General features: G+C 39.5%; 1 pseudogene; it reads left to right on the top strand.

Moving 5' to 3' along the window:
* LOC124108574 (melanoma inhibitory activity protein 2-like) overlaps positions 1–23,530 on the top strand; it is a 90,370-nt pseudogene that overhangs the window by 17,987 nt on the left and 48,853 nt on the right.

Below are 23,530 nucleotides of genomic sequence, written 5' to 3'. Positions count from 1 at the left end.
TACCTGAAGAAATGAAAGCATAGAGTTTGAGAGATAAGATTTGTAGTTTTTTAGTACATCTCATTATTGCTTTATATCTTTTTTTAATATTGTAACCTATGTAAGAACTATATCGATTCTATAATATCAGTATATAGTAGCTCAAAATATTTTTTTGTTCAGCTCATATGTGAAAATACAATTTTCTCAAGTGAAAGACAAGGTTTAATCAGACTGAGATAGAAGTATTACAATTTCAAGGCCAGCCAGAGCAACTTAGCAAGACCCTGTCTGAAAACAAAAAGAATTGAGATGTAGCTTTGTGGCAAAATGCTCTGGGTTCAATTCCCTGTACCAGAAACAAACAGCAAATAGCTAAGGAACATGCTATCTGTACTTGATCATATCAATATAGTTCATATTACAAATTCTTCATTCAATTTTTTATTAAATAATTGTTCAAATTATTGATGGTAACAATTCAAAGAAAAGGCTTTACTAAGAAACTGAGGGACGAGGAAGAAGATGGCAGCGAGGGGAGTGCATTGCCCCCGTGTGCTGCGTCACTGTGTGGGAGTATGACGAGTCAGGACGGCTAAAGGCTATCTTGTTAGGAATTTCCAGCAATAGTGGGGTACTCCAGAACCTGGAGGAAGGATTTCCATTGCACGAGGATCGACTACGGGGACTCAAACGCGAGAGGTTTGTCGCACGGAGGGTAACACTGCTTATTCAGCAAATCGCCCCACGGCTAGAGTCTACAGAGTGCACTGGGAAATGAGGAGATAGCGGTGCAGGGATACAGCGCTGCAGTTTCTGCCAGCCGTGCAAGCACCGTACTCAGTGCTGAATTCTGGGTTCGAGACGGGGGAAGGAAGCGGTCCATTTCGGTTCTCCACACCGGTCAGACCACAGAGGAGGCCAGCGGACACCATCTTGGAGAGCTGACGTCACCATCCCTGTTTTCGACTGACTGCAGCTCATTCAGCCATAGAACAGGTAATTTCAGGCTGCCATTCACCTGCGGCTTGCAAACAGATTACTCATGCTCAGTGCCTGAGTGCTTCTTGGAGCCTGCTCTTATCAGAGCATACACCGAGCACGGAGCGGCCGAGTTCCAGCTCCCGGAACTGCTCTGGCCCAGGGCTAAGGAGCCCGCGGAAACTGCTTCTCGGTCCGGGTCCTGCTGAGGGCCGGTCAGGAATCACCCGTTGCTTTGGTTACCTGGCAAAGGGAACGAAATGCTGCCATTCGCATAGGATACCAACATGGCAGAGATCTAATGTCATCAGAAAGCGGCGGAGGAGAGAACTTCATCAATACCAGCAGCGACAGAAACAGTTGGTCTCCTGGTAGGGAGGGTGAGGCACAGGCACCCGAGTCTCTCTCGATTTGTCGTTGAGCCAGAGGGGAGGAGCCGGGCCGCCACCTGCGCCCGGAGCAGGCCCAGCGGCTCGCTGGCGTGGTGGTCGCGTGACCCCAATTGGAGAGGGGGCGGAGCGGAGCCGCCACCTGCGCCCGCAAGGTGGGCAGACCCGCGACCCAGTGGTACACGGGCATGGTAGGAGGGGCAGGGCAGAGCCGCTGCCCATGCCTGCAAGGTAAGCAGACCTGCGACAGACTGGCGGGTCAGGCCCAGTGGCCTGCCAGCATGGTACACACGTCACCCGAACTGGAGTAGGGGCAGAGCAGAGCCTTCGCCCGTGCCCGGATCAGGCCCCACCCGTGTGGTGGTCATGTGACCCCAATTGGAGTGGGGGCGGAGCGGAACCGCCACCCGTGCCCGCAGGGTGAGCAGACCTGCGACCAACCTGCAAATCAGGCCCAGCGGTCCGCAGGCGTGGTAGGAGGGGCAGGGCAGAGCCGTCGCCCGCGCCTGCAAGGTAGGCAGACCTGCGACAGACCGGCGGATCAGGCCCAGGAGCCTGCCGGCGGGGTACACATGTCACCCCAATTGGAGTAGGGGCAGAGCAGAGTCGCCGCCCGTGCCAGGAACAGGCCCAGCGACCTGCCGGCGTGGTAGTCATGACACCCCAATTGGAGTAGGGGCAGAGCAGAGCCGCCACCCGTGCCCGAAAGGTGGGCAGACCTACGACCGACCAGCGGGACAAGCCCAGTGGCCTGCCAGTGCGACAGACACATCACCCCATTTGGAGTAGGGGCAGAGCAGAGCAGCCGCCCTTACCCGCAAGGTAGGCAGACCTGCGACTGACCGGTGGAACAGACCCAGCAGCCGGCCGGAGTGGTAGGCACGTCACCCCAATTGGAGTAGGAACAGAACAGAGCCTTCGCCCGCGCCCGGAACAGGCCCAGTGGTCCGCGGGTATGGTAGACAAGTCACACCAATTGGAGGGGGGGCAGAGCAGAGCCGCCGCCCACGCCTGCAGACCCGGTGGCCTGCCGGCGTGGTACACTCATCGCCCCAATTGGAGTAGGGGCAGAGCAGAGCCGCCGCCCGTGCCCAGAACAGGCCCAGTGACCTGCCGGCGTGGTAGTCACGACACTCCAATTGGAGTAAGGAGAGAGCAGAGCCGCCGCCCGCGCCTGCAAGGTAGGCAGACAGCCGCCCAACCCTGCAAGGGAGACTTTTCAACTATACAAGAGCAATATAAATATATAGGGGAAAAAAACATTTCAAAAACACAACAGTTTCACCAAGCAGAAAGAAACACAAGCAGTATGAAAAGACAAGGAAAGAAAGGACCACAAGCAATGCAGGTCAACTCAACTTTAGAAGAGGTAACAGCTGCAGCAGATGGAATGTCAGATAAAGAATTCAGGATATACATGCTTCAGATGATCTGGAGTATCAAGGAAGACATTAGACAGCAAAATCAGACAATGAAAGATCACTTCGACAATGAATTACACAAACAAATCCAGGAAGCAAAGGATCAACTATACAGGGAGATAGAGGTTATAAAAAACAAACAAACAGAAATCCTAGAAATGCAGGAAGCAATAAACCAACTTAAAAACTCAATGGAGAATACTACCAGCAGAGTAGAACACTTAGAAGATAGAACATCAGACAATGAAGACAAAGTATTTCAACTTGAAAAGAACATAGACAGCTCAGCAAGACTGTTAAGAAACCATAAGCAGAACATCCAAGAAATATGGGATAACATTAAGAGACCAAACTTAAGAGTCATTGGGATACACGAAGGTACAGAACTCCAAACCAAAGGAATGAGCAATCTATTCAATGAAATAATACGAGAAAACTTCCCAGACTTGAAGAATGAGACAGAATCCCAAATCCTAGAAGCCTACAGGACGCCGAATGTGCAAAATCATAAGAGATCCACACCTAGACACATTATAATGAAGATGCCCAACGTACAGAATAAGGAGAGAATTTTAAAAGCTACAGGAGAAAGGAAGCAGATTACATTTAGGGGTAAGCCAATCAGGATAACAGCTGATCTTTCAACACAGACTCTGAAAGCTAGAAGATCCTGGAATAACATATTTCAAACACTGAAAGAAAATGGGTTCCAACCAAGAATTGTGTATCCAGCGAAATTGAGCTTCAGGATGGAGTATGAAATTAAAACCTTCCACGATAAACAAAAGTTAAAAGAAGTTGCAGCTAGAAAACCATCTCTTCAAAACATCCTCAGCAAAACATTACAGGAAGAGGAAAGGGAAAATAACAATGAAAACCAACAGTGGGAGGTAGGACAGTAAAGGGAGCGAAAATAATCAAAGAGGAAAAAAACCATGTTTAGTAACAGAAATAAACAAATATGGCTGGAAGAACAACCCATATCTCAATAATATACCTAAATGTTAATGGCTTAAAATCACCAATTAAGAGACACAGGCTAGTAGAATGGATCACAAAACAAGACCCAACAATATGCTGCCTACAGGAGACGCATTTGATAGGAAAAGACATACATAGGCTGAAGGTGAAAGGTTGGGAAAAATCATATCACTCATATGGACTTCGGAAACAAGCAGGAGTGTCCATACTCATATCAAATAAAATAGATTTCAAGCCAAAGTTAATCAAAAGGGATAAAGAGGGACACTACATACTGCTCAAGGGAACCATACACCAACAAGACATAACAATCATAAATATATATGCCCCAAACAATGGTGCAGCTATGTTCATCAAACAAACTTTTCTCAAGTTCAAGAGTCTAATAGACCACCATACAATAATCATGGGAGACTTCAACACACCTCTCTTGCCACTGGACAGATCTTCCAAACAAAAGTTGAATAAGGAAACTATAGGACTCAATAACACAATTAATAACCTAGACTTAATTGACATATATAGAATATACCACCCAACATAAAGCAGTTACACTTTTTTCTCAGCAGCACATGGATCCTTCTCAAAAATAGATCATATATTATGTCACAGGGAAACTCTTAGACAATATAAAGGAGTAGAGATAATACCATGCATCTTATCTGATCATAATGGAATGAAACTGAAAATCAACGATAAAAGAAGGAAGGAAAAAGCATGTATCACTTGGAGAATGAACAATAGGTTACTGAATGATCAATGGGTTATAGTGCTGGACATCAAGGAGGAAATTAAAAAATTCTTAGAGATAAATGAAAACACAGACACAACATATCAGAATCTATGGGACACATTGAAAGCAGTTAGTTCTAAGAGGAAAATTCATTGCTTGGAGTTCATTCCTTAAAAAAAGAAAAAACCAACAAATAAATCATCTCATACTTCATCTCAAAATCCTAGAAAAAGAAGAGCAAAACAACAGCAAAAGAAGTAGAAGGCAAGAAATAATTAAAATCAGAGCTGAAATTAATGAAATCAAAACAAAAGAAACAATGGAAAAAATTGACAAAACTAAAAGTTGGTTCTTTGAAAAAATAAACAAAATCGACAGACCCTTAGCCATGCTAGCGAAGAGAAGAAGAGAGAGAAGTCAAATTACTAGCATATGGGATGAAAAAGGCAATATCACAACAGACACTTCAGAAATACAGAAGATAATCAAAAATTATTTTGAATCCTTATACTCCAATAAATTAGAAGATAGTGAAGGCATAGATAAATTTCTTAAATCATATGATCTGCCCAGATTGAGTCAGGAGGATATAGACAACCTAAACAGACCAATATCAATTGAGGAAATAGAAGAAACCATCAAAAGACTACCAACTAAGAAAAGCCCAGGAACGGATGGGTATACAGCAGAGTTTTACAAAACCTTTAAAGAGGAACTAATACCAATACTTTTCAAGCTACTTCAGGAAATAGAAAAAGAGGGAGAACTTCCAAATTCATTCTACGAGGCCAACATCACCCTGATACCTAAACCAGACAAAGACACTTCAAAGAAAGAAAACTACAGACCAATATCTCTAATGAACCTAGATGCAAAAATCCTCAATAAAATTCTGGCGAATCGGATACAAAAACATATCCAAAAAATTGTGCACCATGATCAAGTAGGATTCATCCCTGGGATGCAAGGCTGGTTCAATATATGGAAATCAATAAATGTTATTCACCACATCAATAGACTTAAAAATAAGAACCATATGATCATCTCGATAGATGCGGAAAAAGCATTCGACAAAGTACAGCATCCCTTTATGTTCAAAACTCTAGAACAACTAGGGATAACAGGAACATACCTCAGTATTGTAAAAGCAATTTATGCTAAGCCTCAGGCTAGCATCATTCTGAATGGAGAAAAATTGAAGGCATTCCCTCTAAAATCTGGAACAAGACAGGGATGCCCTCTCTCTCCACTTCTGTTCAACATAGTTCTCGAAACACTGGCCAGAGCAATTAGACAGACGAAAGAAATTAAAGGCATAAAAATAGGAAAAGAAGAACTTAAATTATCACTATTTGCAGATGACATGATTCTATACCTAGCAGACCCAAAAGGGTCTACAAAGAAACTATTAGAGCTAATAGATGAATTCAGCAAAGTGGCAGGATATAAAATCAACACGCATAAATCAAAGGCATTCCTGTATATCAGCGACAAATCCTCTGAAATGGAAATGAGGACAACCACTCCATTCACAATATCTTCAAAAAAAAAATAAAATACTTGGGAGTCAACCTAACAAAAGAGGTGAAAGACTTATACAATGAAAACGACAGAACCCTAAAGAGAGAAATAGAAGAAGATCTTAGAAGATGGAAAAATATACCCTGTTCATGGATAGGCAGAACTAACATCATCAAAATGGCGATATTACCAAAAGTTCTCTATAGGTTTAATGCAATGCCAATCAAAATCCCAACGGCATTTCTTGTAGAAATAGAGAAAGCAATCATGAAATTCATATGGAAAAATAAAAGACCCAGAATAGCAAAAACAATGCTAAGCAAGAAGTGTGAATCAGGCGGTATAGCGATACCAGACTTCAAACTATACTACAGAGCAATGGTAACAAAAAACAGCATGGTACTGGTACCAAAACAGGCGGGTGGACCAATGGTACAGAATAGAGGACACAGAAACCAATCCACAAAACTACAACTATCTTATATTTGATAAAGGGGCTAAAAGCATGCAATGGAGGAAGGATAGCATCTTCAACAAATGGTGCTGGGAAAACTGGAAATCCATATGCAACAAAATGAAACTGAATCCCTTTCTCTCACCATGCACAAAAGTTAATTCAAAATGTATCAAGGAGCTTGATATCAAATCAGAGACACGCCGTCTGATAGAAGAAAAAGATGGCTACGATCTACATACGGTGAGGTCGGGCTCCAAATTCCTCAATAGGACACCCATAGCACAAAAGTTAATAACTAGAATCAACAAATGGGACTTACTCAAACTAAAAAGTTTTTTTCTCAGGAAAAGAAACAATAAGAGAGGTAAATAGGGAGCCTACACCCTGGGAACAAATCTTTACTCCTCACACTTCAGATAGAGCCCTAATATCCAGAGTATACAAAGAACTCAAAAAATTAGACAATAAGAAAACAAACAACCCAATCAACAAATGGGCCAAGGACCTGAACAGACACTTCTCAGAGGAGGACATACAGTCAATCAACAAGTACATGAAAAAATGCTCACCATCTCTAGCTGTCAGAGAAATGCAAATCAAAACCACCCTAAGATACCATCTCACTCCAGTTAGATTGGCAGCCATTATGAAGTCAAACAACAACAAGTGCTGGCGAGGATGTGGGGAAAAGGATACACTTGTACATTGCTGGTGGGACTGCAAATTGGTGCAGCCAATTTGGAAAGCAGTATGGAGATTTCTTGGAAAGCTGGGAATGGAGCCACCATTTGACCCAGCTATTCCCCTTCTCAGTCTATTCCCTAAAGACCTAAAAAGAGCATGCTACAGGGACACTGCTACATCGATGTTCATAGCAGCACAATTCACAATAGCAAGACTGTGGAACCAACCTAGATGCCCTTCAATAGATGAATGGATAAAAAAATGTGGCATTTATACACAATGGAGTATTACTCTGCATTAAAAAATGACAAATCATAGAATTTGCAGGGAAATGGATGGCATTAGAGCAGATTATGCCAAGTGAAGCTAGCCAATCCCTAAAAAACAAATGCCAAATGTCTTCTTTGATATAAGAAGAGTAACTAAGAACAGAGTAGGGATGGAGAGCAGGAGAAGAAGATTAACATTAAACAGGGATGAGAGGTGGGAGGGAAAGGGAGAGAGAAGGGGAAATTGCATGGAAATGGAAGGAGACCCTCAGGGTTATACAAAAGTACATACAAGAGGAAGTGAGGGGAAAGGGAAAAATAATGCAAGCGGGAGAAATGAATGACAGTAGAGGGTGTAGAGAGAGAAGAGGGGAGGGGAGGGGAGGGGAGGGGAGGGGGGATAGTAGAGGATAGGAAAGGCAGCAGAACACAACAGACACTAGTATGGCAATATATAAATCAATGGATGTGTAACTGATGTAATTCTGCAATCTGTATATGGGGCAAAAATGGGAGTTCATAACCCACTTGAATCAAAGTGTGAAATATGATATATCAAGAAATTTGTAATGTTTTGAACAACCAACAATAAAAAATTTAAAAAAAAAAAGAAATTCAGGGACTATCTCCAAAATTATGTTGTGCTAGTATAACATAGATAACTTAATTTGTATGCCAAACTCAGAAACAAAAAAGAAAAACTTGCTAAAATCATTAATTAATAAAAAGAAACTCAGGAAACAGAAGCCATTTTAAGTTGAAAATAACTGTAAGCAGAATTACCCTAACATTCAATATGGATTATGACAATAATTCTTCAAGACATCAAAATATTAAACTCTTATTATCCACATATTTTTGTATTGTTTTAATTGGTCATAAATACTCTATATTTATGGATATAAATATATTGAGAACACTATAAATATGTTGAGAATTCCTATCTTAGATAGGAATGTGGTTTAATTTGAAAATATTTTTGCATTTGTTCTCCTCAAAAGAGATAACTGGCTAGACTACAGTTACCTTGGGAAAGATATGGAAAACAAAAACCTTAATTATTACATGTTACTTATTGTAATAATCTAAATTTTCTACTTTAATTTTAGTATATATGTTTGTTTTTTTTGAAATTTTATTCTTCACACATTTTCAAATTACACTATAATGCATTATTTTATATTATTTCCAAGTTTATCAAAGTAAATAAAATGAGAAAATTTTTAAATGCAACTTAGAGCTTATAACCAGTAAATAATACTAGAATAAATACACTAGAAGGACTACAGCAAGCAGTAGTACAAATATTGTTTAAAAAGAATTTTAATTGTAAACAACACAAGGAAAAGAAATTAGTAATTGCATTCATGCCATAGCCCATCATGCATATTTGACAATCTAATAAATGAAGGAAATATATATATATTTCCCCAAAGTTAAATTAGCACATTAACATCAAGGAATGTAATTAATTTAAACATGAATTATAAACAGTCACATCAAATTTCAATTTACTTATTAGGTCAGAAGACAAGATTCCTATTTGAGAATGATAACTCATCACATTCACTTTTCGTGAAGCCAAACCAAACATGCATGTGATATAACATGGCACAACTCCAACATAAAGTGGTAGTGAACTTAATGGAAGCAAAATTTTAGTAGTAATGTTAATAATAGGAATACCTCAACAAGGATAGTATTTATACAATGCCTTGCTATCTGAACTAACTGCTCAGCTATAAAAAACAAAATCAAATATTTTCTATTACTTCTTGCTGCAGTTTTCTTAAATGGAAGACTTTAGTCATTAACTCTTTTCCCTTCCACTCCCTTAAAGGTGACATCAAACTACAAATGAATGAAAGTTATAAATTGAAGAAAATTCCATTGCTTTCCACTTGGATTGGGTGGATGGATACACCATTGACAAGGTTCAAAGAAGAGGAACCAAGAGTTGGGGAAAGAATGGTGTTTTTTTTCTTTTCTCCTGTGGTGCTGGGATAGAACCCAGGAGCTCCCAGGGCATCCTAGATGCTAGAAAAGTGCTCTACCATTGTGATATACCCCCAGTCCCCTGGTAAGATCCTTTGTAAGCATGTTGATTTCAAATTATTTGTGGCACAGTCAAGAGATAAGTGGCTTCCATGAGAACATAAAGACCTGAGTACATCAGACAAAGGTTCTTTTTTTTTTTTCCTCTCAAGCTGTATATTGAATGTTGTAAATCTCTATGATTTGACAAAATATTCCACTGAAACCAGATATTCCTTTGTACAACACATGCTCCATATGGGATTCAAGTAGAACTCTACTAGGATTTATATGGCAATGAAAAAGGGATAGAAAGGGAGTTTAGAGTGCCATCAAATGAGTGGTTACAATAGGAGACAAAGGAGGTTATGCTGATAATGGGACTCTGGGGAGGCTTTGCTTTTGTTCTGTGTTCCAGCTGCATCTGTCTGTGCCAGGCTCCATGTGTTGCCAATGCTGCCCTCTGGTAGCATCCTTTCTAACCTGTATTATCATAGTTTCTGCTTATTTCAACATTTCAAATTGGTCTCAGCATATTTTAGTTAGCTTTCTCACTGTTGTGACTAAGAAATCTAACAGGAACAGAAGGAAAAAGTTTATTTTGGGCTGAGAGCTCTCAGTCCATAGAAAAAGAACTCCATTTCTTGGTGAGGGAGAGCATAGTGGTGAAGAGCTTGATGAAGGACAGCAGCTCAGGACATGACAACAAGGAAGCAGAGAGAGCTCCCTGTATCAAGGACAAAATATGTACCCTAAAGGCAAGCCCTCAGTCATCTGCTTCCTCCTGCCACACTATCTACCTACAGGTACCACCCAGTTAATACATTTAAGAGGATGAATGCACAATTAGGTCAAGACTTTCATAACCCAAACATTTCACCTCTAAAATTTCTTGTATTTTCTCACACATGAGCTTTTGGGAGACACTTGTTATCTACACCATGACATAGCACCATTGTGAAAAAAGTTTCAAATTCGTTTGGATTATGTCTTTGTCTTATGTAAAATATGTCAAAAACAGCCCAGAACACTTCCATTTGACCTTTCCTGGGATCACCTCCTCTCCTCTGCTCTCATCCACCTGATTCTGAGCCTTCCCTGCAGGATGGACAATAGCATCACGCTGCTGCTGCTTCAAATCCCTTTTCTTTAGATGCCTGCTGGACTCCCACTGACTTAAGACAGGTTCCCTTTATCCTAGTCTAAAATAAATCTTTTCACTTCTTAGTTTCTAAAGCATTGTTAAATATCTGTATTGTCTTATTCATCATTCTGTGTGGCCATCATCAGAAATGTGTTACAAACATTATTTCTATGTTAATAGCTAGATATTTTAAATAGTAATATTTAACCCATTGAACATCCTGTTGGGCACTATCGTTTTCATTTTATAAATAAAAAATATTACTATTCTACAAATGTTAAGTAGCCTTACAAAAATGATACAAACTATATTTAACAGAATGAAGGGCACAATATACATTTTCCTTGTTCTTGTTCTTCTAAAATAAAGAGGGAAAGCTCAGTTGAGCTAAGAGACCCTGTCTCTAAATAAAAAATACAAAATAGGGCTGGGAATGTGGCTCAGTCATGGAGTACCCATGAGTTAAATCCACAACACCCTAAATAAGTAAACAAAAGATAAATAAAATGCTAGATGATGTAAGATAGAGTTACTTAAAAGTGTACAAAACATCAGATACTTGTTTCTTGGTGTGTTTCCAGTAAAATTTAACTGAAACAAAGTACAATTTTAGGAAAAAAATATTAGCACTGTTATTTTCTTTATTTATTTTAGCTTTCACAGGATTTTGCTTGTGCATAAGGAAGGCAAAAGGAAGATCTATGATGTTGAAAAGGAAGATAAATTATCAACAAGCATATTTTTTCTCAATGTCCTTGTGATTTAGTTATACAATTTATTATTTATTGCTGATATTTTAAGAAGACAACAAAATGGCTGATAATTCTGCCTGAAGGAAAACCAATTTAATACCTAAATAGCATTCTGAGTCATCAGAAGTGTTATAAGAATATCTTTTTTTTTTTTTTTTGAGGTGAAGGAGGGCAGATTATTATATTGGGCCAGAATGGAGCTTTTCATTCACTAATGACTTGTACACTATGTAGAAATGATTCTTGTTAATATTTCAAACATACACTGATGCTGCCACTCAGGTTCAAACATTGGTTCATTGGCTCTAACAAATATCACTTGTTGAGGGCTATTGATATTGGGGCACTACATATAGTAGAAGCAGGCAGGAAGTCAATGAGAACTCTTTACCTTCTGTTCAGTTTTGCTGTGATCCTACAATTGACATAAAAAATAAATTCCATTTGAAACAAAAACCAGGCAATCAACAAAGATTCCTAAATGTTCATCAGTATATAAATTGCTAAGTAATTCACAGTGAAGTCAAGTGATACACTGCACTCGGTGAAATCTTGAGCACATATGTCCCTGACAGTCAACTCCAGGAACTAATGTGGAAAAATAAGTCAAATTGCAGATGGATATACACAGCATGATACCATTTATCTCATATTAAAATATTTAAAGGGGAAGGGGGGATAGGAAGGGCAGCAGAATAGAATAGATATTATGATTGCTGTATGTATATAGGTGACTGTATGACCAATGTGATTCTGCAATTTGTACAATCAGACAAATGAGAAATTATACCCCAATTGATTCAAATGTATGAATTTCCAAGATCATTGTAATGTCATGTGTAGCTAATAAAAAACAAAGAAAAAAATATTCAAAATAATTCTATGTAAGCCATTAGAATGTACATGTACCAAAACTCTGAATAAGTTCCCACCTATGACAATACTACATACTTAGCAGAATGGTTACTTCTCCTTCCAGAGACCAGGCAGAATGAAATAAGTTCTGCATAAGTAGTTGACTTCAATTCTGTATGCAATGATTTACTTTTTCACTGGGTCTTAGAACATGGTTGTTTTAGAATTTATGTATGTTTCTTACTTCTGAGGTACTTCATTAGAAAACAGCTGTGGAAAATGATGCTTGGTTGGCAGTCAGAATATTTTAAAAATAAGAAGTAAATCTCAAGGAATTAATCTAGAAAGATATGATTGCTATGAAACTTTGCCTCTTGTTGGATATACATTTTCAGGTTATTTCTTAAAAGCCTGTAGCAGAAAGTGCTTTACTGGAATTTCACCATAATTGAAGGTCTAGCATTGAGTTAAGATGGTCAACTCAGTGAACAATGATAGGGAACAGTTGAGAACATGTGCACCAGAGACTTACCTTGCAACTATTATCCTTCTGCAGTGCAGAATGTAGTTACTATTCTGACTGCCAGTCACTAAAGTTGGCCACCAGTTTTTTAGTTAAAAGTCTCAGTTTGCATAATTTCTATGACCAAATTCAGGATTCAAGAGATCTAATTGTAAAAATCTCACAAAACGTGTTCCTTTCTATTCTCATACACCATTCAAAACACTCCTCACACCAGATGTGTGAAGGCTTCTCCAACAATATGTGTTCTGGAATTTAAATCAGTGTTTACACTGTCTTCCTGGAGGTGGCCTCTACAACCCCTCACAGGTTAAGGGGTCTGTCCCATAAGATTGCCCCCAACTTCAAATGCTGTTGCAAATGGTAAGTTTTCACCTATATTGTTGATTGATTATAGACTGAGGCTTCCCATGTATTACATGTAGATTTAAAATATATATTTCATGTGTATGTGTGTGTGTGAGTGTGTGTGTATGTGTGTTTGTAGTATGAAATAACTTCTTATAAACATTAGGAAAATATTGCCATGAAATTTGGCATTAGCTGGTATTTAAATCAAATCCTTATATTCATTCATTAAATGAATATTCATTCAACTATTGAGTGTAGACTATGTGTTCAGCAGTGTTCAAAATCAGGGTGATTTAGCAGTGATGGAGATAGACTTAACATCTCATGATTATTCCTTTTTAGTAGATGGACAAAAAATCAATTTAGTTCACAATGAGTGGTCAGTGCAATGGAGAAAATTAAAACAAGCAAGGTCCTGGAATTGGCAAGGTAGCCCAGCTGAATGGTGTGGTGGAAGGCCTCTCTGAATGCTGAATAGCCAGAACAAACTTTTCACTGCGTGTTCAGAAAATAGACATTGTAGAGTCATAGAATGGAGAATGGAGAGACTGGAAGATGAGATAGAATTTGGACTGTTCTAAGGACGAGAGTGGCCAGAATGGTTGTAGTCCAGTGGGTGAAGGGACAAGTGGTATGAGAACAGAGACAGAAGCTGGTCATTAAGGGCTTTGATGCTGGAATAAGTTCAATCAGTATTGTTGAGTGATTGCAAGCAAGAGCATCACATGACCTGATCTATGTTTCTAAATGATTTTCCTATTGTGGCAAGAGAGGGGACTGGAGAGGCAGGAAATGGCAGAAACTCAAAGTAGGACTATGGTAGAGGCAATAGAAGTAGTTGGATTAAGAGTTTTTGTGATTAGATTTGAGAGGTGAGGGAAAAAGAATTTGAAATTCTTTGTTGATGAAGAATCAAACCTTCCTGTTGAGATCATGAAGAATCAAACCTTGTTGTGAGATGAGGAAAACAGGTGGAGCCAGTGTAGGGTATTAAAGACTTACTAATATGGAGAGTTCTGTTATGAAATGTTAGGTTTGTGACATCTAGGGGAAGGGTCAAGGAAACAGCTTGGTATTGCCAAGAATGCTAAGGAGAGATCTGGGATAGCGACATACTGGAGGTCCTCAGGTTACATTGTGGTATCTACAATTTTAGGTGTGAGTGAGAGTCACTGGTGGAAATGTACACTTTCAGGAGAGTAAAGGGCTCAATTCACATGCTGTGGAGGTGGATTGAGGAGAAAGACGGGAAAGCTGATGCTTGCGTGCATTCATTCTTTTTTTTTCTTTTTCTTTATTCCAATCTTTATGAGAATCCTTATTGTATAAGGCAGAATAATGGACTATGAATTTAATAAAGCACAAGGTCATCAGAGGTTAAAATATAAAGAGTATAAACAGTTTATATTTATTAGTGATTGCATTTTGTTTTTCCAAATGTTGAAATATACATGATGGACACACAGAAAAAATATAAAATATCACTTATGGAGGTAGCAGGTGAATGTATTTGGAAAAAATCAGGAATACAGAAGAAACCAAGTATTAGTCAAAAAGCATAGAAGCAAATATGTAATTAGAGTCCTGTTTTCTATGTGGGAGAAGAAGGAAAAACTAAAACTAACATGATACTCCTATGGAGACATAAAAATATGTGAGAGGGAGAAGATTGGTTTATAAATAAAAACATTAAAAAATCAAAGAGGCTGAGCCCTGGACTTAAATATTTAGAGGGAAGGCAGGAGGTAATCTTCATGTTCTCTCACAACCAAGTGCAGGAACAGGGTAGGCACATGCTCTGTTGTGTTAATGCTGAATCATGACTTCTACAAAAGTTAAAATCATCATCTGACACTTTCACCAGACACTACCTACAGAAAAGTAAAGTAAAGGTAAGTGTTACATTAACTTCACACACTCTACAACTCAGGAACAAAGTAAGTGCTTTATTAGATTTACACTGATTAGTAATAAGTTTGAGGCAATGTAGCTGTCCTTATGTATCAGTGATAACTTAGGCTTTGAAGTTCTTAGTTTTAAAAATGTATTCTGGACCTCATATAAAGAATCTTCCTCTGAAAGTGGAAGTTAAGTGATTGCTCCTTTTAAAAGGTTATGATTTCTGCATATGACTGTGGTCCTTCACATACATAAGAATCATGTGTTCTTCAGGAGCAAGTTGCACTCTTCCATGAGCCGATTACATTATTTGTTGTGATAATCATTCATCTGTCTCTTGACCACAGACATACATTCATCAGCTCTCCCACCACTTGGAGGCAGGTATTGTGCTTGGTGTTGCCACAGAGAAGTGCAGAGTTGCAATGTCTGACCTCCAGATCAGGTCATACAGGGGCTCTGACCATTTGCTGGCAGTCTGCAAAGTATTTTTTTTATTGTTTGTGATTGTTTACAAAAATCTGTGTGTGTGTGTGTGTGTGTGTGTTTGTGTGTATTTCCTCAGATTAACATGAGGTTTGGGGCTAGGAAAAACAAAAACATCTAAGACAAAGAATCATTCGTGTAGGTTTTACATGTATGATATAACTGAAATACATAATTTTGCTTTTATTTTCAAATTCTCCAGCTTCTCCTCTCAGGATCACAGTCCCTTACCTTGGCTCTATTGACTTTATTTTTTTTTCCTCTGGGCTGGTAGTACTCTGAGAGTTTGGTAAAACTGCTGCAACATAACAAAAGAGCATTAATTTTTCCTATTTAAAAGGAATAATATTTTAAAAGTTGATCTGGATCATTTTGTGTCTTGTCTGCCTCTGTGAAGCTATTCACATGTGTGAACATGCTCAGTAGTTCTTCTGTTGGTCAATATTATGATGCTACAGTGATTTTTTTGAGATTTTCACTTTGTAGTTCTTCATAGGTTTGGGTCTAAATGATAAATTGAGTTGATCTTAGTCTAAGTTTCTAAAATGTTTCAACTTTTCTTTTCCTCCCTCTTTATTCCTCTTGTAGATGAAGAGTTACATTAGCAGGAATTTCTTCACTCTGATGTGGCTTCTGATGGTGTCTTTAGAGGGGAAGGAAGGAGCTAGGCATGAAGCTGATCCCTCCTGAATACAGAGCAAAAGTTCAAGGGGATGTCAATGATAAGAGGAAGAAATGATGCACACCAAGATTGAAGATGAGGTCTTTCAAAAGTAAACTGCTCACAAAACTCTACCACAGAGGATTCTGAGAGCTTCCTCAAACTTTTTGCAGTGCTGGGTTTCTGGGGCAGGAGGGTTTTCTGAAGGATCTATGATGCTTCTCTCACCTTCACTAGTTCAGAGTCAAGAAAGAGCAGGGCCTAGGTCTAGGGACAGTGTCCCTGGGATTTCAGTTTTAAGCGCTTGAATCTTAGAATCTTCTGCTAAAGTTTTGTTGCAGGTTGTGGGTGTGTAGTGCCTTCCCAGGGGCTTTTCAAAAGACACTTTGAGAGCATACCTCGTGTGGTCATGTGCTGAACCAAATGAGTGGGTTTGAGTGGCTCCAGTGGTGGCTGATAACACAGTTTCTGACAAATTCAGAATTCATTTCAAATTGCTAGGATGGAAAGTCCCCACTGAAGGATGTACCTGGAATGATGTTCAGAAAGTTATTTCCCTTGCTATGATGTCACCCATCATCTTAATTTCTCACCTGAAGCCTATGATTGAGTCATTCTTTTTTATTCATTTTTTAAATTTTTAATTTGTTATCTATGACAGCAGAATATATTACAATTCTTATTACACATATAGAGCACAATTTTTCATCTCTCTAGTTGTACACAAAGTAGAGTCACACCATTCATGTCTTCATGCATGTAGTAAGGGTAATTTTGTCTATCTCATTCCACTGTCTTTCCTACCCTACCATTTCCCCTCCATTCCCCTCCTTCCCCTTTGCCCTATCTAGAGTTCATCTAATCCTCCCATGCCCCCCTATGGTTGAGTCATTCTTGAGTCCCATGTGTCATTCTGGCACCATAGAGAACATGAAAATGCTGAACGTGACTTCAGGAAACATAGATTTGAGGCCAGAACAAAAACACTGACAATGCAGCGATGATAACATCGGTGAAGGCTCTTCTGTACCCTCTTCGTAGGAATTTGAAGAGGCAGGCATTGCAGACCTGATAAGGCCTTGTTGGTCTCTGCTTGAGAACAGAGAAACAGTGTGACAGGCTTCCAGGATGGCTACTCAACAGGGCTGCAGGCAAAGCTTTTATGGCCCCACCACAGCCTTACACAGTACCCATGGTGGTTGCACAAGGCCCCTTTACCTGCTGCTCCAGGCGTGGAGGTTTGCCCTTGGCTCTGCTCCCTGAGCATGTGCTTTGGTCTGGCTCTCTGGACTCACAAGTGGTGGTGAGGTGCTGGCTTCTGTTCCAGGGAAGGTGACTCAGTGGTCATGTTCAGAGGCATCCAATGCTGTGGGAGAGGCTCCCACAGCAGCCCCAATAGCAGAGAGGGAAAACATCAGGCAGAGAGAGGAAGGGCCATGGCTTGGGATTGGCCATTGGATGAGGTGAGTTGTGACACAGCAGGTGCACAGACAAACCAGGAATGGTTGCAGGCCCTTTCCTGGTGTTTCTTGGTGACATTGGGCAAATCCGTCCAGTGTCTTGCCAGCCAGAGCCACACATGGCAATCTTGTAATACAGAAGTGAATTCAGTGGAAAAGCAGAGTTCCTGACACATGGTAGGGGGCAGCCCTGTTGCTGCTGGAGTTCAATGGGAATGCTCTTTCACTTCTCTGGGTAAAGAAGCAGGTCAGCCATAAACAGTTGTGGGAACTGTGAACACAGAGCCTTGAGTAGTGCTGGACTCAGTGCCCCATGAAGTGTCAGGTGCTGTTAATTACTGACACATTTAATCATTATCAGCCAAGAGCACACATAATCTCAATAGTATTCTTGGAGAACAGAAAACACCCTTGCCCTTCTCTTCTTGATGCATCACCCTCCTGGATTGAATGCAGACCTCCCAGATTTGTCAAACTCAAAGTCAAAAATGTTTTATAATATGAAGTTACTTATGTTTTCATGAAGGTTTTGAATATTATTTGTAGCACATTATTTTCAAGTAATTGAAAACAAAGCTGTGTTGAGGGTATGTCAGGAACTCCCTTAGTATGGGTGGTAGAAATTATTATCATTCAGAATATAGAACAGTTTGCAATCTGTATAATCACAGAGCTTTCATGTAGTTGATATGTGTTCGGTTAGGTAGCTCCATTTTCCAAACACAGAGCCACTTGTTACAGCAAGTAATTTCCTTTTTTTAGGACTTTTCTCCTGGTCCTTTTAAGCAACACCAATTTCTTGATAGTGAAGTTGATGAAAACAGGCCAATTTTTTGACTTTCATGTCTTTTTGATCATAGACAACAGCCACAGTCTAATGATTACAAGGTCTGTTGAGAGACAGAATGCACTAGCCTCATCTTCTGAGGTCTGCCGCCCTGAAGAAAATAACTTTGCTATGATCTGCTAATGTCATCAACATATTTGAAGCTGTGTTCTTTGAACTGTGCTGCAGTCTGGCTGCAGCAAAATAACCGGGGGGTGACGAGCAACTTGTGTACCTTGATACAGCAGGAGTGGCAGCCGTTTATTGTAGGACAACAGAGGTATTTATACATTCCACACAGCTTATCCTAATTAACAGAAACTCGATACAGCAGTCAACCAATAAGAAATCGCCACACTTAATGGCTCCCTGGTGTTATTTCTCAAACCACTCCCTCTGGTAAAATGCCAGGTGCTATCCAGACTTGTTTACAGACTCTTACAGAACTGCAAACTCTTGCTTATGCAGTTTGATTAAGGCATAATTTAATTGACATGTGAATATGATAAGCATATTTTTGCATAATAGGCTTTCATTTAATTTATGAAATTAATTGATATGATAATTGGTAACATATCTTTTAAAAAAACTAGCATTAAACTTCTACTCAAAAGCTGTTCTATTGTTTCATTGGTTTATAATTCATCTGCTATCACATGAGTAAACACTGAGTTATAAATTAGAAACTTTTAGCTGGGCACAGTGGCTCATGTCTGTAATCCAAGTGACTTGTGAGAAGCTGAGGCAGGAGGATAACAAGTACAGGGCCAGCCTCAGCAACTTAACAAGAGCCTAAGCAAGTTAGAGACTGTCTCAAAATGAAAATAAAAAAAGGGATGAGGATGTGGCTTACTGATAAGTGCTTCTGGGTTAAATCACCAATACCAATAAATAAAGAAAAAAAGGAAACTTTTACATATTTAAATTCCCTTTACCACAAACTTAACAACTCAACATAACTTCTTGATATGATAGGAAACATACCGGTATGACTTACTGTTATACAAAAATAGTATGAAAAGGGGCTGGAATTGTAACTGAGTGGTTGAGCACTGCCTAGTATGTGTGAGGCACTGGGTTTGATCTTCAGCACAACATAAAAACAAAGATTTCTAATTTCATTCCATTATTATCTGATAGAATGCAGGGTAGTATCCGTACTTTGCTATACTTGCTAAGAGTTACTTTGTGGCATACAATCAGAGATATGAAAAATTGTGCTCTAAATGTGTAATATGAATTGTAGTGCATTCTGCTGTTATGTATAACAAACTAAAGTTTTTTTTTAAAGTTAATTTTGCTCATAAATTTAAAAAACCACAAAGACATTGTGTTCATATACAACTTTAAAAGAAAGTACAAAAAGTTTTGTTGTTGTTTTTTTTATAACTTAAGAACTCTGGAAATTTGGATCAAAAGTGTAGCCCAGGTGGGTTCGGTGGCCATGCCTGTAATCCCAGCACCTCAAGAGGCTGAGACAGGAGGATTGCGAGTTCAAAGTCAGCCTTGCAATGGTGAGGCCGTAAGGAACTCAGTGAGGCTTATCTCTAAAGAAAATGCAAAAATAGGCCTGGGTATGTGACTCAGTGGTTGAATGCCCCCGATGGGTCAAATAATGGTACAGCAGCAGTAGTTACCCCTGATCAAACTTTTACATTTTTAGTACCCAAACAATCAGCTCAAAAGGTAGAGCTTAATGCAGTTTTACAAGCTTTTGTGATGTTTAAAGATTCTGTATTTAATTTATTTTCTGATAGTCAGTATGTAGTTAATGCTATAGTATCTCTTGAAGATGCTGGTAGGATTTCCCCTTCTTCTACTGTTTTCTCTTTGCTTTCCACTATACAAAGTCTAATCTGGGACAGAAAAGATCCATTCTTTATAGGACATATCAGGGCACATACAGGATTGCCTGGAGCCCTTAGTTTGGGCAATGATTTAGCAGATAAAACTACACATGACATACATATTTTCTCTACACTAGAAGAAGCTATAAATTTTCATAAAAAGTTCCATGTCAATGCTAATACTTTACAAAAGCGTTTTAAAATAACTAAGGAACAAGCTAGACAAATAATAAAACAATGTCAAAATTGTGTGACCTTTTTACCACAAGTTAATCTTGGAGTCAATCCTAGAGGATTGATACCTAACCATATTTGGCAGATGGACGTCACACACTTGCCAGAATTCCTATCTTCATCCCAGTGCTGGTGAAGTGAAAGATAAAACCAATCTACAGCTTCTACAATAGCCATCACTGAACTGCTTGCAGAACTTGCCTGGACACATTGTGAGCTCACCTGTATGCATTGTGAACTATCTGTTGGTACAGCGAATTGTGGTAGTGCTGGAGTATTTTTGCTGATGGTGTCACCGGTGGTACAATTTAGGAGCCCTCAATTGGCTTAATGTCATGGCATTTTGCATCCTCCTCTACTAGTGATGGTCTAAAATTTGGGGGCCAACAGAGGTGAGGCAAAGAACCTCACCCCCCCCACAGGTGCAAAGGCCTATCCACAAGTATGGCTGTATGCTGGACCGGTAGTCAGTGACGGGTATGATCCAATTGCAGTGGTACCAACCTAAGACAGGAGGCTGACGCCTAGAGGTCAGTTCATCCGATGACGGGTAAGGACCATATGTTGAATTGGACTGCCTAACAGGCACGGTCCCTAAGCCACATGCTTGTTGTTTAAACAGAGAGGGGGAGATGTTGAGAGCCACAGCCAAAGGGGCCCCAGCAAACTTCCAGCTGCCAGCAAACTTCCAGCTGCTGGCTGATGATTGGCTCACAGCGGCCCCAGCAACATCTAGCTGATTGGCTCCTCGGCCCCAGCAACATCTAGCTGATTGGCTCCTCTGCGGTGATGCTCATTGGACTGTTTCCTTGCCCTTTCAGACCACGGAGCTGCTCATTGGGGGACTTTTTTGGCTCCGCCCACGTGACCCAGCCAATCGGCCTCAAGAGCAGGAGGATTGTGGGAGGTGGAGAGAAGCTTGTGGGGGAGAGAGAGGCTTGGGAAAAGCCGGTGGTGGCAGTTGAGGCTCTGAGGGTTTTTCCTGAGAGACTATTTTGTTTGTCGTGTGTGGTTCTAAAAATAAAGTTAGTTTCTTTTGACAAGTGGCTCCTGATTGTGCCCCAGCCAGACTGCGGCATGATACAAAAAAAAAAAAAAAAAAAATTGCAGCCATAGTAAGAGAACCTAGGAATAGGGTTAAGAGACCTGCTGTAGTTACACTAGTCCCTCCTGCAACCTGAAGCCATAGTGCCTTATTTAAAATCCTTTTGGCATCTATTTTTCTTTTCCATTACCATGAAACAATATTACCGTGACCTTGTATGTTTTATTATCTCTGGACACCCCTCAGAATGTCCTTATATCCCCACAGATGGAATTCCTAGGTAAAGGCATGCACCTTCAGGGATTTGGGCATTTTCTGCACATTGCCTTCCAGGGCAGCTCATGGTCCTGTGTAGTCCGTCTGGGCATTCAGTTTTACAAACCTTTATCTGCATTTGGTTTTATGCCAAGAAAAAGCTGCTAATATGCAAAGTAAAGGTCTCTATTTGAAGGAATAAGCCTGGCCACTTCTCACACTTACTGTGTTGCTGTGAATTCACTGTTCAGATCCGTCTCCCATTTTCTTATTGAATCATTTGTCTGTCTTGTTATGTAACTGTCATTTATGCACATATTCATATACACACACCATCATGGGTAGTTATAGATTTCCAGCCTCCTTGGTAACATATTGCTTTGGTTAGTGTTTTTGTTGTACTGAAAATTCAAAAATGTGTTTAGTAAAATGTATAGATTTTTCTTTTATATTTCTGCCCTAAGAAATGTTTTTCCTATCCCAGAATTATAAGAACATCAATATATTCTTCCAGTACTTTTATGGTTTTTCTTATGTTTCTAATATTTATTAAATTAGTTTTTACATGGGTTGGGGTTGTGGCTCAGTGGCAGAGCACTTGCCTTGCATATGTGATGCACTGGGTTTAATCCTCAGCACCACATAAAGATAGATAAATAAAATTTAAAAAACTAAAAAATTAGTTTTTACATAAGGCATATTTATATCAAAGTGAAAGTTTAGAACTTTTTTAAAGGTAGCTTTCAATAACAGTGGAAACTTCCTTTCTCAGATCTTTCCAACACTTTTGGTGACTATGATGAAAGACCTTCCATGATGGCCATGTTCCTGAAGATCAGGGGTCCTTTTCACTTGGGTTTTTAAAAAAGAGATAGAATTTCAGTTTTAGAATATTGAGAAGCAGATTTTCCTCTGTAGAAATCCCAGTGGATCAATAACAAAAATATAACTACTCTGAATAAAGGTGGTGAAAGCATGGGGCTAGGACCAGCCACAGGCATTCTTATTGTTGATTGGCACTGGTGACTGTTTCACAAGTCCCATTGCAGACCACTCCAAACTGATGGATGCTTGGCTCTTCTCTGAGGTTTTGCTTCCTCTACAACCTAAGTAATGAATTTCCCTCCTTATGTCCCTAAAACTGCTGGGTGGATTAGGTGACCTCCTGGCTCCATGGTCATCTCCAGCACCCTTCTCATCTCTTTTACACCTGCCATCTTTGAATGATAAGACTGCACTACAAACTGTTGCTCCTTAGTGCACTCTTCTACTAATGTTGGCCTCTTTTTTCCACCATTCATTGAGTTTTTAGCTCTTGGTTCACTGACATTCTCTACTAAATTACTTCTGAATTAATTTTTATGATTTTAGTGTGTGAATGCTCTTTCTAGTATTCTGATTTCTCAGGTCCTTGACTTCTTATTTTAGTTACTGGCTTCTTCACTGACCAGCCTCTGGTTCAATTCCAGCGCCATCCTGTCCAATATGCAGGCAGCATCACGTGTGCTTTTTGGAGCATTTGAATTGTGGCTGGTATGGAACTTTTCCCTGATTTTTTTATTTAAAAATTTAAAAATTACATTTAAAAACTAATACTTGTTTTATGTATCATTTGAAAATGTATTATCTAGCTCACATTCATTCATCTCAGCATAAGGAAAAATTTTTAATTTCAGTACACAAGCAAATAAATTTTCCATTGTAGTTTAAATGCTATAAAGGATTTCATTGTACCTAAATTAT

Source organism: Marmota monax, unplaced genomic scaffold (assembly GCF_021218885.2).
Source record: "Marmota monax isolate L192 unplaced genomic scaffold, Marmota_monax_Labrador192_F-V1.1 WCK01_AAM20220418_F8-fsc00881, whole genome shotgun sequence".
NCBI classification, from domain to species: domain Eukaryota; kingdom Metazoa; phylum Chordata; class Mammalia; order Rodentia; family Sciuridae; genus Marmota; species Marmota monax.
Note: the sequence above shows the minus strand (reverse complement) of the source record. Positions and strands in the feature narration are given on the sequence as shown.